This window comes from Cucumis melo, chromosome 10, assembly GCF_025177605.1.
Source record: "Cucumis melo cultivar AY chromosome 10, USDA_Cmelo_AY_1.0, whole genome shotgun sequence".
NCBI lineage: Eukaryota > Viridiplantae > Streptophyta > Magnoliopsida > Cucurbitales > Cucurbitaceae > Cucumis > Cucumis melo.
Genome location: NC_066866.1, coordinates 11317527 through 11335463, shown reverse-complemented (window position 1 = coordinate 11335463; position 17937 = coordinate 11317527).

Genomic DNA, 17937 nt, shown 5'->3' with positions numbered 1-17937 from the left:
GACAGTCATTATCAGTAGCATCAAGTTATGCATTTTAGCTACCATCAATGCATAATCATAATTACATGCGGTCTCTTGAATTCAGTTCGAAGGTCTAGTAGGAGAATCTCTTACCTGGAGATTTTAGCCAAACAAAGGTAGTTCCTAGTTGACAGTAAAAATTCTCCAATTAACTTGATCCTAATCATAAAAGGAAAACTTAGTATCTTAATTAAATGAAATTGGCAATTGACTAACACCCAAAAATTCTCCCAAATTAACTTTCTAAAAATTGGGTTGAAACCAATTCAACCTTGATTGGGAAAAATCCAAGATTTAGATCTTAAAAAGTTTAGCCAATTGAACCTTTAAAGAAACCTCAAATAGATCCAAAATTAAATTAATAAAATATTAATTTAATTTCATTAGCTTACCAAGGTTACTCAGATGGAGGTTGGAAAATCCTCTTATCCTTGATGAAAAATTCATCACTTTAAATCCTCAAGCTTCCAAAGAGACCAATCTTAACTTTAACTGAGGCGGCGACAACAGAGGGTTATCTTAGAGAAGAAGATAAAGAACCTTTTTCTTTTTCCTTTATTTCCATCTTAAGCATTCTAATGCTATTTATAGACTCACATAATAACAATAATAATAATAATTATTATTTCCTTTTCCTTTTCCTTTTAGGATATATATAATAACAATAATATTTATTATTATTATTTTCTTTTCCTTTTCCTTTTAGGATATATATATAATACCAAAAAATATACATATATCTTTATTCCCATTATCTTTCCTAAATCAATGCCTTAATCTTAGGCATTTACAACTATTAGTAATAATAATAATACTTCTTTATTATTATTATTTTTCTCTCACCAAAATCTACAATAAATATATATTTATTTAAACCATTATTCTCTCTTGCAAATAAATATATATCTTTTTTGTCCAATCAAATCAACCATCTCTCTCCTTATGGATTATCTTCTTTTCCAAACAAATATAATTATATTCCATCATATAATTAACTTCACTTTTCCATATTATTAATTAAATATATATATCCATATATATATACTCAATTAATTACAATTCCACAAAAACTAACTTTTCCCTCCAAAATCTCAAATTAACTTAAGTCCTCAATTAATTTAATCAATCAAATCTTTTCCAATAAATCACTTATAACTTCCAACATGAATTATCTTAAACCAACCATAACAACTTCACTCCATAATCAAGATTTATCTTTCTGCAGAATAATTAATTATCATCCACAATAATTAATTATTATTTACCTTTCTTCCAAAATAATTAATTATCTTCTACAATAATTAATTATTATTTATCTTTCTCAAAAATAATTAATTATCTTCCACAATAATTAATTATTGTTTACCTTTCTCCAAAGTAATTATCCTTTTACAAATAATTAATTATTGTTTATCTTTCTCCAAAGTAATTATCCTTTTACAAATAATTAATTATTGTTTATCTTTCTCCAAAGTAATTATCCTTTTACAAATAATTAATTATTGTTTATCTTTCTCCAAAGTAATTAATTATCCTTTTACAAATAATTATATTTTCCCAAAATATAATTATTTTACTTTTTCTCCTTTAATAAATATCCTTTCTCCAAAACACAACTATTTTTTCCTTAAATAATTATATTTCAACAAATATAATTATCGTTTCCTTTAACATAATAATTATATATATATTTCCACATATACATATAATTATTCAATCTCCAACAAACTTTCCACCCCACAATTTAATTAAATAACATCCATAATTATTTAATTAAATTCAACTTCAACAACACTAAAAATCCACAACTTTACTTAATTCTCTTAACCTACCATTTAAACAAAAACTTAACAAACACCACGTGCCAAAACCTCTAATTAATTAAATATTCATCCAAGAAATATTTAATTAATTTCAATTCCCACATAAATCAAATAATTCTCATTAAATGGATTCAAAATAACGCCCAATAAATTATCTTAATTTTTGGGGCGTTACAGTGATAACCTAAATGGTCTGTAGTAGATGAATAAGGCAGGATACCTTATCCTGGTGACACTACGAATATAACCTACTTTGTAGTTGTTACAATTCTTCTAAAGTGCTACAAATGATTTGATCCTAATCATTCATGTCTTGAGCGGGGATATTCTATACAAAGAGTTTGTATAAGACCGGACCATGAAATGAATAGTCTCTCTTATTAACATCGTTACTAGTTTATACTACATTTCACCAGGATACCATAGGTGGCTTGACCTAAATTCTGAGTGAGTTGTGAACTCCTACCTTTGAAGGCGGTCCTTTAATTTTGTAAGAGTAGTTTATGTCCCGAACTCAATATGCCTATAATTTTAAAGATTCGTCTAATTCGAGAGCTGGAAACACTGCTACACAAGAAGGAATTCACTCATTCACTATAGATAGAGTAAGTAGAGAAATTGTTCTCTTTAGGATTGATTCCAAGACTTGAACAATGTGGCGCCACACCCTCTCTTGGTCTGAGAGGAGTTCAGTTATAGTGAGACTATAATTATTGTTCATTAGAGAAATCAGTGGTCCTTAAGGAGTTAGATGTTATTACAGGGAAAAAATGTAATTTTTGGCCTAGCTGTACTTACGAGCAATTTGTGAATGGTCATTATACTGTTGATTGGTTATATCTAATTGACATAAAATATATATATATATATATAGTAAGAAGTGTGCAACTATTAGTCTTTAGTGGAATGACTGATAGTTAATGAATGGAGATTAATTTAATTAAAGAGTTTAATTAATTAATCTCATATCATTGGAGCTTCAATCTGTAGGTCCATAAGGTCCTTTTGTTATCTCAATAAGGATAAATGAGAACCAAAATTATTTTTGTTTAATTTGGATTGTTTAAATTGATTAAAGGGAATAAATTGTATATGATACAGTTAATATGATGTATTTGATATATTATAATATAAAGTTTTTACAAGAGAAGTTAATATTTGAATATGATTCAAATAATAATAATAACATGAATAAGATTCATAAATAAGCTATAGGTTAAATTGATATGGATTTGATTCATATTAGTACTATAGATCATATGAGAGATCTAAACAATTGGTTATATTATATATGATATAATATAAAGTCTATATTAAGGAAATTTTCATAAATATAAAAAACTATTAAAATGTTTACGGCCCATTTAACAAAGCCTATAACATTAGTCATTTTTTAAATATTTCAGGTTTGCCCTTCCGTCTTTTCTCTCCTCTCCGCTGCAATTTCTTTCTCATCTTTCTTCCTTTTCTTTTCTTTTTTTCCACTACGATTTCTTTCCATCGTCTTCTTCTTTTTCTCTTTTTTTTTTCTACGTTGTTTAGATTTGAGTAACCAAATCTGATTTCTTTCCATCATCTTTTTTTTTGCTGCGATTTCTTTTCATCGTCTTTTCTTTCTTTCTCTTTTTTTACGTCATTTAGAATAGGATAACCAAATCTAAAAGATCATGTATAAAGAATCTTGAAAAAAATCATTTAGATTAAAGTAGCCAAATCTACACGATTGTGTAAAAAAGATAAACAATTGTGTACCAAAAGAATTATAAAAAAAAATCGTTTAGCCAAGTCTAAATGAGTACAAAAAAATCTTGAAAAAATAAACAATCGTGTAAACAAATCTAAACAATTGTGTACCAAAATCTTGAAAAAAATCATTTAGCCAAATCTAAACGATTGTGTACTAAATTTTGAAGAAAAAAATCATTTACATTTGAGATAGTCAAATCTAAACGATAGTGTACCAAATTTTGAAAAAAATATCGTTTAGATTTGGGGATCGTGTAGTCAAATGTTTAACCAAATATAAATGATTGTGTTGAAGATTTTGTCTAAAAGATTTTATGGGAATATCTTTGATTAAATATCCTTGACTAATGAATTAATTAAAAGATAAGATATATCTTTGATTAATGAATTAATTAAAAGATGAAATATTCAAGGGATAAAAGATTTCCCATTATTTTGAGAATCTTGTTAATTAACTTTAAAAGAAAAGAAGATTTATACATATAATATATATGTGTATAAATAGGTTGGTATATTGAGGATTTCAGTGAGCGAAAAAGAAAAAAGCAAAAAAGATTCTTTTATAGCAGAAGGTTTTATTTGTGAAGAACTGCTTGCTGACTATCGAAACAAAAAGGTATAATGATCTTATGACTGTAAGATCATCTTGTTGATTTAAGTTTATATTATTGATGAGTAATGAAAAGGACGAGACAGTGGTTTGCGTGATCACAGTAATCTTTAGAAGTATATAAAGATATCGTCGAAGACATTCACTCATGCATTCAAGGGGAGCCTAAAGTTAGACCTCATTGAGGAGAGTTACTCATGCATTCAGGGGGAGCCTGAAGTCTGAAGTCGAGACACATGTTATATAGTCATATAGTTGAACAGAGTACAGATGATGTATCAATGTAAATTGACTAAAGTGAATCTTAATAAAATTACTTATCAGGGCTGTGCGTAGCTCCCAGACGTAGACAACATTGGCCGAACTGGGTTACCAAAGTTTCTTGTGTTATTCTCTTATGCTGTCCCTCTAGCTATTACAACTGTTATTAGCTTTAGTATTAATATAAGGTTTAATTAATTGTCTCACATTGTTTTTTTCAATTGGTATCAGAGCGAGTTACTAGATCATGGAGATAATCAAAGAGGGACCATCAGCTTCGCATCCTCCTATACTGGATGGACAAAATTACTCATATTGGAAGCCTCATATGATATTTTTCATTAAAAGATTAGATGGAAAGCATGGTAAGCTCTTGTGTCTCGATATGAACCTCCAATGATTACTGTGGATGGAGTTTCAGTACCAAAACCTGAAGTTGACTAGACAGGTGCTGAAGAACAAGCTTCAGTTGGGAATGCTAGAGCTATAATGAAATTTTCAATGATGTGGATCTAAACATGTTCAAACTAATTAATTCCTGCACTACTGCTGAGGAAGCATGGAAAATATTGGAAGTTGCATATGAAGGAACTTATAAAGTAAAGATATCCAGACTATAATTGATAACTGCAAAATTGGAAGCATTGAGAATGACTGAAGATGAATCTGCCTCTAAATATAACGAGAGGGTTCTGGAGATAGCTAATGATTCTTTACTACGTAGTGAAAAGATACCTGAGTCTAAAATTGTTCGCAAAGTGTTGCGTTCTCTACCAAGGAAATTTGACATGAAGGTCACTGCCATAGAAGAAGCCCAGGATATTACAACCTTAAAGCTTGATGAACTATTTGGATCGCTTCTTACTTTTGAAATGGCTATATCAAATAGAGAAAGCAAGAAAGGTAAGGGGGTTGCTTTTACATCTACATATGAACAAGAAACTATTGAAAATCAGTCGGATAATGAAGTTAATCATGATGAGTCAATAGCTCACTTAACAAAATAATTCTCTAAGATGGCCAAGAAGTTCAAAAGTATGAATACTGCTAGAAAAACAGTTAAAACTGGAAGATACGATGGTGAGAACTCTACAAAAAAGGGCAATGATTTTTCACAAAGAAGAAACAGTGACCATGGTAAGAAAAAGGAAGATGGAGGGAGATCCTTTAGGTGTAGAGAATATGAGGGATTTGGTCATTATCAGGCTGAATGTCCCACTTTTCTCAAAGACAAAAGAAAAACTATTATGCTACCTTGTCTGATGAGGATTCTGATGATGATGAAGTGAATCATGGCATGAATGCTTTCACAACATGTACAACAGATATCAGTGTTGATGATGAGAGTGAGTGTGTTGTCAATGATGAAGATGAAGATCTAACATTTGAACAACTCAAGATGCTGAGGATGGAAGACTCAAAAGCCAGAGCTATTTAAATAGAGAGAATTCAAGATTTTTTGGAAGAAAATAAAGGATTGATGGGAGTCATATCATTTTTAAAAGTGAAACTGAAAGAGGTCTAGAATGAGTATAATCAGACAATAAAGTCTCTGAAGATGCTAAATTCAGGTACTAACAACTTAGACTTGATTTTGAACTCAGGACAGAATGGCATAAGTAAATATGGTATTGGTTTTGATGCCTCCATGCAAAGTGCCATGTCTACATTTGAAGTAAGACTTTTTCCTGCTTCAGTAAAAACTGACCAAACTGGTATTACTGTGATTACCAACATACCTGTTAAATCTTTCAGAATGATCTGTTATTATTATGGTCGAAAAGGTCACGTTCGATCTTTTTGTTACAAATTAATAAGAGACAGAAGATATCAGTAGAAGGTAAAATTTGATAACCATCAGGATAATCCTATATTTTCCAAAGGTAACAAAAGCTTAAGAGGAATTCATATGGTTTGGAGAGTGAAGACATCTGAGAATTGCAAGATTGCATTTAAATAGTTTAAACCACAAATGATGCTTGATACTTTGACAGTGAGTGTTCAAGACATATGACGGGTAACCGATCATTCCTTACTGAATTAAAGGAATGTGTCGTAGGTCATGTTACTTTTGGAGATGGAGCCAAAGGTAGAATTGTTGCAAAAGGAAATATTGATAACAATAATCTACCATGACGAAATGATGTAAGATATGTAGATGGGCCGAAAGTAAATCTGATTAGTGTGAGTCAGTTGTGTGACCAAGGCTATAGTGTAAACTTCAATAAAAATAGTTGTGTGGTTTTGAATGAAGACAATCAGATTCTTATGAATGATTGTAGGCAAGCGGATAATTGTTATCACTTGATTTCACATAATTCAGATGTGTTTCATTCGACTAAAGAAGATAAAACCTGGCTATGGCATAGGAAACTTGGACACATTAATTTAAAAAGCATAGACAGAGTTGTAAAAAATGAGGTTGTGATAGGAGTGCCAAAGATTGATGTGAATAGCAAATTTTTGTATGGAGACTGTCAAATTGGGAAGCAAACTAAAGCATCTCACAAAAGTCTAAAGGAATGTTTCACAAATAGAGTTATTGAACTTCTACATATGGATCTTATGGGTCCAATGCAGACTGAAAGTCTTGGTGGAAAGAAATATGTACTTGTAGCTGTAGATGATTTTTCCAAATTCACTTGAGTTCAATTTTTTGGAGGCAAGTCCGACACTCCTAAACTTTGCTTTAGCCTATGCTTGAAGTTACAGCGAGAAAAAGGGGTAAATATTATTAGAATTAAAAGTGATCATGGCAAAGAATTCAAAAATGAAGATCTCAATAATTTCTTTGATGCTGAAGGAATACACCATGAATACTCAACTCCTATAACTCCTCAACAGAATGGTGTGGTCGAAAGGAAAAATAGAACTTTGCAGAAGATGGCTCGAGTCATGATACATTCTAAAAGTTTACCACTGCATTTTTTTTTGGGCAAAAGCGGTTAACATAGCTTGCCATATTCACAACAGAATTACTATTCGATCTGGAACTAATGTGACCTTATATGAGCTGTGGAAGGGCAGGAAGCCTAATGTTAAATATTTTCATATCTTCAGAATTACATGTTATATTCTTGTTGACAGAGAATATCATCAAAAATGGGATGCAAAGTCAGAACAGGGACTATTCCTTGGATATTCCCAGAACAGCAGAGCTTATAGAGTCTTCAACAATCGAACTGAAATGGTTATGGAAACAATCAATGTTGTGGTTGATGATTATAACAATACTAGTAAGAAAATTGATGACGAGGAGGATGAAGCATCTGAAGAGACTATAGCTCCAACATCTACACCTACTGATGTACCCAAAGAGGATACTGCTGAAGGGATGTTAATAATTCCTTCATCACATGTCTGAAAAAATCATCCCTTAAGCTCAAAAGGACTCTAGCTGTGACACATGCTAAAATTACCAAGGATAGTGTTGGTATTGTAGTAGATCATAAACTGTACAGGAGCATGATTGGGAGCATCTTATATTTAATGGCAAGCAAACCAGATATTACCTATGCTGTTGGAACATGTGCTCGATATCAATCAGATCCTCGTATCTCTTACTTGAATGCAGTTAAACGAATAATCAAATATGTTCACGAAACAACAAATTTCGAAATTATGTATTGATACATCTTCTGAACTCATGGGATATTGTGATGCTAACTGGGTTGGTTATGCTGATGATAGGAAATGCACCTTTGGTGGGTGTTTCTTTCTTGAAAATGATCTTGTTTCATGGTTCAGTAAGAAACAAAATTGTGTATCTCTTTCTACAGCAGAAGCTGAGTATATAGCTGCAGGGAGTGGGTGTACTCAATTGATATGGATGAAAAACATGTTGAATGAATATGGGATTATCCGAGATGTTATGACTTTATATTATGATAATATGAGTGCTATAGATATATCGAAAAAAATCCAGTCCAGCATAGTTGAACTAAGCACATTGATATAAGACATCACTTTATTAGAGAGCTCATTGAAAATAAGGTTATTACATTGCAACACATTCGCTCGAACTCACAATTGGCAGATATTTTTACTAAACCCCTTGAACCACGTTTGAGCATTTACATGCCTGTTTAGGAGTTTGTAAAATATAGCTCCTTAATTAGCTAAAAAGACGGAGCACTTTTGCACGTTCCGTAATGATGGGTTTGTTTGCGTCGTAATAGGGATTAACGTCTATCTCTTCGGCTTCTGTGGTAGTTCTTCTTGGTAAGAGAAAATAGTTAAGAAGGCTTCAAGGTTATTTAAGCTGCACGTTTCATTCTTAGATCTTCAAGCTTCTTCATCTTCTTATGTCTAGTTGTGACTTCGTTTGAAGTTTATTATCCTTAAGAAGATTCAACAATGGTGAACACTCGTAAGGGAACCTACAGTGACAAGTCCTCTGAAGAAGTGCTTGAAGCTCCGAGTCCAAGAGCAGCTGTGCATGGTATACGAGTACGTGGGCGGTGATTCAAAAGCACTCCACCACGGAGACCATATAAACTTCCTTCTGAGAAATCACATGCAGACATTCCTAGAAACTTCGATGACCTAGATGACGTTCCTTTGGCCCGATTATTGAAGAAGGTTGCTGCTCCTGATGTCATTCTTGAAAAATCTACTGATCCTGTTTTGTCTGTTCACTCTCAAGAGAGTTTGTCATCTGAAGGTGTGTTCATCCCTACCCCTAGACTTCGTCAAACTTCTTCTGTGGAACCAGGTCCATCGCATTATTCTTCTCCGATTCAGTCTTCTATTCTGGACAATATTGCTTCGACTAATCCACATGCTGCTCCAATTGAAGATGTTGTTGAGCCTGTTGGTAATGAAGATGTTGTTGAGCCTGTTGACACTAATAATCATAATGATGAGGTTCCTGTTGATGATAATGTGGATCAGAGTGCTCAACAAGAAACTCAATCATTTTCTATAGAACCAAAGCCATTTAAGAAGAAGGTTCAGTAAAATCGGCGAAACATTACTACCAAAACTGGTAGAAAAAAGGTTCCTCTAAATATTCCATCAGTCCCAATTGATGGTATATCGTTTCATCTCGAGGAAAACGTATAGCGTTGAAAAGTTTTTGTGCAACGGAGAATAGCTGACGAGGTAAATATTTCAGACAAACATCATTTGTGTGTCAATATTATGAATCTTATTGAGAAGGTTGGGTTGTCAAAAACTATTTTGGATGTGGGCCCGTTTTATCCTCAACTTATTAGAGAATTAATAGTTAACTTACTAGCTGATTTTAATGAACCGAGTATCCCGGATTATCAGACTGTTCATATCAGGGGCCTTAAATTTACAATTTCTCCTACTGTGATAAATGGTTTTCTGAGAAATGTTGTTTCAATTAACTTTTCTCCATCATCTCCTCAATTGATGTTTTGGCTTATGTATTATCTAGAGGGACATTATCTTCTTGGCCTGTGAATGGTATCTCTGCAGTTGCTTTAAGTGTCAAGTATGCCATTCTGCATAAGATTGGTATTGCAAATTGGTTTCCTTTATCCCATGCTTTTAGTGTTTCTGCTGCGTTAGGGACATTCTTGTATCGAATTTGTAATGACGACTGGGTAGACGCTGGTGCATTTATATATAATCAACTGCTAAGGCATGTTGGATCATTTGGGGTTAAGCTTTCGATTGCTTTATCAAGGTTCTTTTCTGACTTACTTTTACATTTAAATGTTGTTGTGTTAACCACCTCTGATGCACCTGGTCTTGATCCTAAGACTTTATCCCTGAGCTACAGACTCTTTCAGGGCAGTCATGTGCCTGATATGGATCATGATATGCATCCCTCTCGAGGGCCTCAATTGTTTGATACGACGGATTGAGATGAAGCTACTAATGGGTTCTTTGTTAATAGGGAGTTAGCTTCCAGGATTCTTAATTCCCTTACAGTCGAGTCTCGTTCGTTATTTACTGCCCTTAGGCTGATGTCTAAACATCGTTTGGAGATTGATTCACTTAATCGTCATTTGAAGACCTTTGCTCCATCATCAAGTCGAGGGGACCCTAGTTCTGATTGCTGTATTTTTTTTCTAGTTCAAAGAGGGAGTGGTGGTGTGCAGGCTGCTGTTATTGTTGTTAGGCTAGTTTGTTGATCATTTGAAGTTTAGGCTGGTTTGTTGATCGTTTGAAGTTTGTTTTGTGTGTTATTTGTTTTTTAGTAGCAAATGTAGTTTTGTTGTTCTTTTTTATGACTGAAGAAATTGAAAATGTTATGTTCGTGTTATGAGAAGTCTTTTTTGGAAATGAATTCATCAGTTTCCTAAAATGCTAAAGTTTGTGTTATGCGACACATTGTTATCATTCGTTAGTTTCAACAGTTGAACTAGAAAAGAAATTCTTTTTAGACAAAAGGGGGAGTTTTTTTGAAGATTTTGAGAGGGAGTGGTGGTGTGCAGGCTGCTGTTATTGTTGTTAGGCTAGTTTGTTGATCATTTGAAGTTTAGGCTGGTTTGTTGATCGTTTGAAGTTTGTTTTGTGTGTTGTTAGTTTTTTAGTAACAGATGTAGTTTTGTTGTTCTTTTTTATGACTGAAGAAATTGAAAATGTTATGTTCGTGTTATGAGAAGTCTTTTTTGGAAATGAATTCATCAGTTTCCTTAAGTGCTAAAGTTTGTGTTATGCGACACATTGTTATCATTCGTTAGTTTCAACAGTTGAACTAGAAAAGAAATTCTTTCTAGACAAAAAGGGGAGTTTTTTTGAAGATTTTGTCTAAAAGATTTTATGAGAATATCTTTGACTAAATATCCTTGATTAATGAATTAATTAAAAGATAAGATATATCTTTGATTAATGAATTAACTAAATATCAAGGGATAAAAGATTTCTCATTATTTTAGGAATCTTGTTAATTATCTGTAAAAGAAAAGAAGATTTATACATATAATATATATGTGTATAAATAGGTTGGTATATTGAGGATTTCGGTGGGCGAAAAAGAAAAAAGTAGAAAAGATTGTTTTATAGCAGAAGGTTTTGTTTGTGAAGAACTACTTGCTGACTACCGGAACAAAAAGGTATAATGATCTTATGACTGTAAGATCATCTTGTTAATCTAAGTTGATATTGTTGATGAGTAATGAAAAGGACGAGACAGTGGTTTATGTGATCATAGTAATCTTTAGAAGTATATAAAGATATCGTCGAAGACATTCACTCATGCAGTCAGGGGGAGCCTGAAGCCTGAAGCCGAGACACATGTTATATAGTCATATAGTTGAATAGAGTACAGATGTTGTATCGATGTATATTGACTAAAGTGAATCTTAATAAAATTACTTATCAAGGCTATGCGCAGCTCCCCAAATGTAGTCAACATTGGCCGAACTGGGTTACCAAAGTTTCTTGTGTTATTTTCTTCTGTTGTCCCTCTAGCTATTACAACTGTTATTAGCTTTAGTTTTAACTGAAGATTTAATTGATTATGTTTTTTTAGATTATGTAACCAAATTAAACGATATAATTGAAAAAATAAATCGTTTAGACGATCAAATCTAAACATTGTGTACGAAACAATAGCCAAATCTAAACGATCGTGCACCAAATATATTACGCGTTGTTAACGGTATGATTGAAGTGGAATTTTTTGTATTTTCCATTGTGGGCCTGTGGGTCTTTTTCCTTTTCGGAATTGTTTTATATAATGTAAATATTTTGCCGCTTTGTTATATTTTTTAAAAGACCCCTTTATATTTTACATGCAGAGAGAGGGAGGGAGTTATTTTGATAACTTCCATCCATCTCTCTTAAGATAGTTGAGATATACATATATGCTCTCTCTGCTCTCTGCAATTGGACAATCTCTCTGCATTTTAAAAAAAAAATCTCTTAAAAATTTCCCCTTACCAAATCACAAAAGCCCACAACTTTTTGTTAGTTCTTTCTTTGAGAATAGCAAGGAAGACTTCGTGGTGTTCTTGAAAGATTCAAATAAGAGTTCTTGGAGGTTCAACAATGGTTAGTTTTCTTTTTTCTTTTTCCTCCTTATAAGCATGCTTAGGCTTTAGTTTTGTTTCTCTGAACTTTTTTGTTTTAGAAATTGAATTCCATTCGCAGTGGCTAGTAATCTTCCATTGTTGCAAGAGGTCATGGAGGTTCGAGTTCTAGAACGTGCAACATGCGGCTTTTTTCTTTTTTTTTTTTTTGTTTTATTAATTAAATTAATATAATAAATTATATTAATTTGATTATCTTTTTAAGTGTGCCAAATTCGCTCTATTTTTGGCTTTACAAGTTGAATTCCATTTGCATGGGGTCCATATGCTTCTGCTTTGGGAATTCCATTCCCTCAGGAAGGTAGGGTATAGAAAGTCTGACATATGGGTTAGCTACTACAAGGAATAAGGATTATTTGATTTATTGGACCTTATTTTGAATTCATTTTAATGAGAATTATTTGATTTTGTGGAAATTAGAATTAATTAAATAATTTTGGGTATTATTTAATTAAAATAAAGATTGTGTATATATATATATATGTATATATATAATTATTTTGGGAAAGGAAAAAATAATTATATTTGTTAAAATATAATTATTTAAGGAAAAGATAATTTGTTTTGGAGAAAAGATATTTATTGAGGGAGAAAAAGGAAAATAATTGTATTGTGGAAAAATATAATTATTAGTAAAAAGATAATTATTTTAGGACAGGAATAAAGATTAATTAATTGTTGAAAGGTAGTTATTTGGAGAAAAGATAATTATTTTGGAAAAGAGAAAAGAGATTGGATGGGGAATTAAATGAAGAGAGATGGTTGAATTTATTTGTTTGGGTAAATGAGGAAACGGGAAATAAGATTTGATAAAGGAAAAAGGAAAAGGAAGGATGATGATGATGATTAATAATAATAAAAATATTATTATTATTATAATACTAATTATTATTATTATTTCTATTATTATTAGTATTGTTACATTATTGTTATTGTTATTGTTACTTTTATTATTATTATTATTACTATTATTATTACTATTATTATTATTACTATTCTTATTATTCCTATTATTATTATTGTTATTCTTACTATTATTATTATTGTTACTATTATTATTATTGTTATTATTATTATTGTTATTATTATTATTATTATTATTATTATTATTATTATTATTATTACTACTACTATTATTATTATTACTATTATTATTACTATTATTCTTATTACTATTGTTGCTGTTACTATTATTGTTACTGTTACTATTATTGTTACTGTTACTATTATTGTTACTGTTACTCTTATTGTTACTGTTACTCTTATCGTTACTGTTACTGTTATTGTTACTGTTACTGTTACTGTTACTGTTACTGTTACTGTTACTGTTACTGTTACTGTTACTGTTATTGTTACTGTTACTGTTATTGTTACTGTTACTGTTATTGTTACTGTTACTGTTATTGTTACTGTTATTGTTATTGTTACTGTTACTGTTATCGTTACTGTTACTGTTATTGTTACTATTATTGTTATTGTTACCATTATTGTTATCGTTACTATTATTATTATTCTTCTTCTTATTATTATTATTACTATTATTCTTTTTACTATTGTTACTGTTACTATTATTGTTACTATTACTATTATTGTTACTGTTACTATTATTGTTACTGTTACTATTATTGTTACTGTTACTATTATTGTTACTGTTACTATTATTGTTACTGTTACTATTATTGTTACTGTTACTCTTATTGTTACTGTTACTCTTATTGTTATTGTTACTGTTATTGTTACTGTTACTGTTATTGTTGCTGTTATTGTTATTGTTACTATTATTATTATTGTTACTATTATTATTTTTTTACTATTATTATTATTGTTACTATTATTATTATTAGGCAAGTCTAGTCTAGTCGTCACATTTCCTGTTGTGCGTCATGACCTCATCGTTTCGAGCTGAGCACCCTGGCTTCTCCAGTCGAGTGTGTGAGCCACCCTTCTCCTAGTTGAGCCGTCTGAGCCTTCTACCCTCTTTTATTCTTTTTAAAGCCACTTTTTGGTGAGTTTTTTAATGGGTTTAGGAGCTAACTATTGGTATAAGATAAATTACTTTTTGATTAAGTTGGGTTATTTTCTCTTAAATTTAGATTTTTTCCTATTCATTTGGCTAATATTTTTAGAAAAGTAATCTGTAGAATTTCCTCCAATCGGAGGATTTTGTGTTTTGACAACCAATTAATTTTATTATTTAAGTTGCTGATTTTTCCCTTGCTGTTTAGGATTGGTTTGCTGGAAAACTGTGACTATGAGGGAATATCTATTAGATAATATCTCAGGTAAGAGATTCTACTATTGGATCTTCGAACATGAATTTAAGAGCTTGCATGTATTTACATTTATGCATTGATGGTAGCTAAAATACATAATGTGATGTAGTAGATGATAACTGATATTATGTTGATGATGATGCATGATATCTTAATCACATGGTTAAGGACTTTATGATTGATATTCGTGTCATGTTTATGCTGTTTATGATGTTGCTACATGATATAGATTGGGATGCTCTATGAACTTTAACAATTAGGGTAAACCTACAGGGTGTGACGTAAAACCTAAATCCCAAAGAATTTTCTTTCTTCAAGTCTTTTAAGGATCGTAAGATATGATTACGAGTTGATTTTAATGGTTATAAAAATAAATTTAGTTTGACGATTATTAAACTCGAATCATAAAATCTTTTAAGACAAGTATGGTGACTTGGACAGAAAGGAAATTTTATTTCAAGACTTGGTTAAAAAAAAGGCATTTGAGTAATATTTTCCGAATTTCATCATAAGCACGTTGTTATAGAGTGTCATCTTTGGAGCATCATGGAAAATTAAGAGAGAAGAAGAAAGTCAAAGAAAAGGGTTTGATGATAAGAAAGAATTTTAAGAGAGATGAAGAAAGTAAAAAAAGGGGGGGAGAGGGCTTGGGGATAAGAAATGGGCATGTCATGACAAGAAAGTTTTTTTGCTATTAAGTATGAAATAGAGGACATGGCACCAAAGACATGCCTAGGGTAGACTAGGAAAAGGGTGTCAAGAATAGGGCATGCAAGCATGAGGTTGGTATTAGATGTCAATCTTAAGTCATGCATCAAATCCACTTATTCATTTCCTTGCTTCTACTCACAAAATCTCTTAAAGTGAGTTTAGTTAAGAGGGTGAGGCTACTGTACAAAAAGAGTTAAGGTTAAAGGTCAAAATTCGAGCCTATGGGCGCTCAAGGCTAGCAGATGTCCCAAGACCATGCACGTGCAACTCCCCCTTACTGCCCATCAATGCACACCAGCCCCCTATCGCCCATTCCTACATGCCAGCCCCCGTCTAGCCGCCCATCCTTGCATGTCAACCAATGCCAAAGAGCATATCTGTGCTGGATAGCATACTAACACAGCAGAATTAAGGATTGAAATTTTACCCTAGATGCATCTAAACTAATTTAGATGTCAACACATTTAAGACAAAAAGCCCTAATTACATTAATTAGGGTTTAGAAAAAAAACCATACCTTTATAGCTTCTCCCGACTTCTCTAAATCTCTTCACGATCACGAACTGGGACCACCATTAGTGTTAACCAACTATTCTCCAGACTAAGAATCGAGTTGTGGGACCCGTTAAGTGAAAGAATTAGAGAAAGAGATGGAAATTAGAGGTGGAAAAACAAATTTGTGATTTGAGAGCATAGGTTTGTTTGTAATTCAAAATTACAAAAATTACAAAAATCTTTTTCCAAGTTGAAAAATGCCCCTTAAATAAACTAATTACTTGCAAAATTTATGTGTAATTGAATCACCAGAGCCCAACACCTTACAATCCACTAACCGTTAGTGGATTTATTCACTATTCCATTTTCTCTTAGTGAGCTTGGTGTTATCACCATGAGCTTCCACTTAGCCCACTAAGAGTTAGTGGAATTATCCAACAAAATGTTAAATTTTCCCTAACTTTGGTCAAAAGGCAAAATGGTCATTTGACCATTCCATCCAAAGTCAAACTTTGACTTCGTAAGTCAAAAGTCAACATTTTGACTTTTTACCATTTTATCCGTCATAACTTCGACCTCCCGAGCATGAATCTGCATTCATTTTTATGAAATTCAAATCACATTTAAATATAAAGCCAGTCAAAGTTTGACTTTGAAAAGTCAAACGTCAATATTTTGACTTTTCACAACTTTGACCATTTTCATCAATTTCGAGCTTCCAAATATGAATCCATATTCATATTTTTAACATTTAAGTCACATTTAAACATAAAGCTCTATAACCAACGGCTATATCACATATATTCGTTACTTTCTCGCTCTCTACCTAATTTAAACAATTAGAATTATTCCAACATATTGTTCTAAGTTAATTCCGTATGAGCTAGCAGGGGAACCTAATGAACCTATAGATCGTGGGTTCCAACGATCCGAGATTAACTAGCTAAACCCTTTTAGACCGAGCTAATCAACATTCGTTAACTAACGGATCATTCCACTAGAGTCTCGTAGTTGCACTCCCCTCACTATAGATATATTTGTGTCCATTTGATATAACCATGATCAGTAAGTTAATCCTTCTCAGGTTGTTGGTAACCTTGGCTGGGTCAAAATACTTTTTTATCATCGAGACTACATCTTGTTCCTTATGTCTCACTGATCCACTTGAACATTTAGTTTAAGGTTCAACCTATAAACAGAATCCCTCTCGGGCCAATGAGAGGGCAAGATCCCTTGTTCAAGAATTGGATTCAATCCTTAAGGGAACAACCTATCTACTAACCCGAAAGCGGTAGGAGTGAGTTCCATCTTGCAATCTATGTCCCTAGCCATCCATCCGATCTTACCTCTAAAATGGGAGGCTTGTTGGGCCAGCGATATTGAGCTTCCCTCACCCATGCAGATATAAGGATAATACCGTTTGAGTAGAAGTTCATAATTAGCTCAAGATTAAGATTAAGTTACCTAGGTCATCATAATCGAAATAGTTAGTTTATACAATCAACGGTGTCTCTACGGGACGCCCCCACTTCCAGTCTTATGTAAACTCTTTACATAGGATGCCCCCACTTCCATGTCTCTACATGAACGATTTAGGATCACATTGTTTGTACTAACTACAAAGCGGGTCGAATCCATAGCGTTTCCAGAATAAGGCACCCAACCTTATTCATACACTATAGACCATTTGGGCTATAAACTCTAACTTGATCCATGTTTATGTCTATACATAAAGATCAAGTATACACTAGATAGCCTCGGGACCTTAGTTAATTGGATTTAAGATTATAGTATTCTATTTTCACTAACAAGTCCTCAATAAATACTTTATTGAATATAATGTAATTTTAAACTATAAACTACGAGTTTTAGGACATAAATTCTAACAAACTCCCACTTGGACTAAAACTTCTAGTGTGAGAAAACAATATTGAATTTATTTGTGAGAGAATTACTCATACGAGTATAATAAACGTATGAGTACAAAA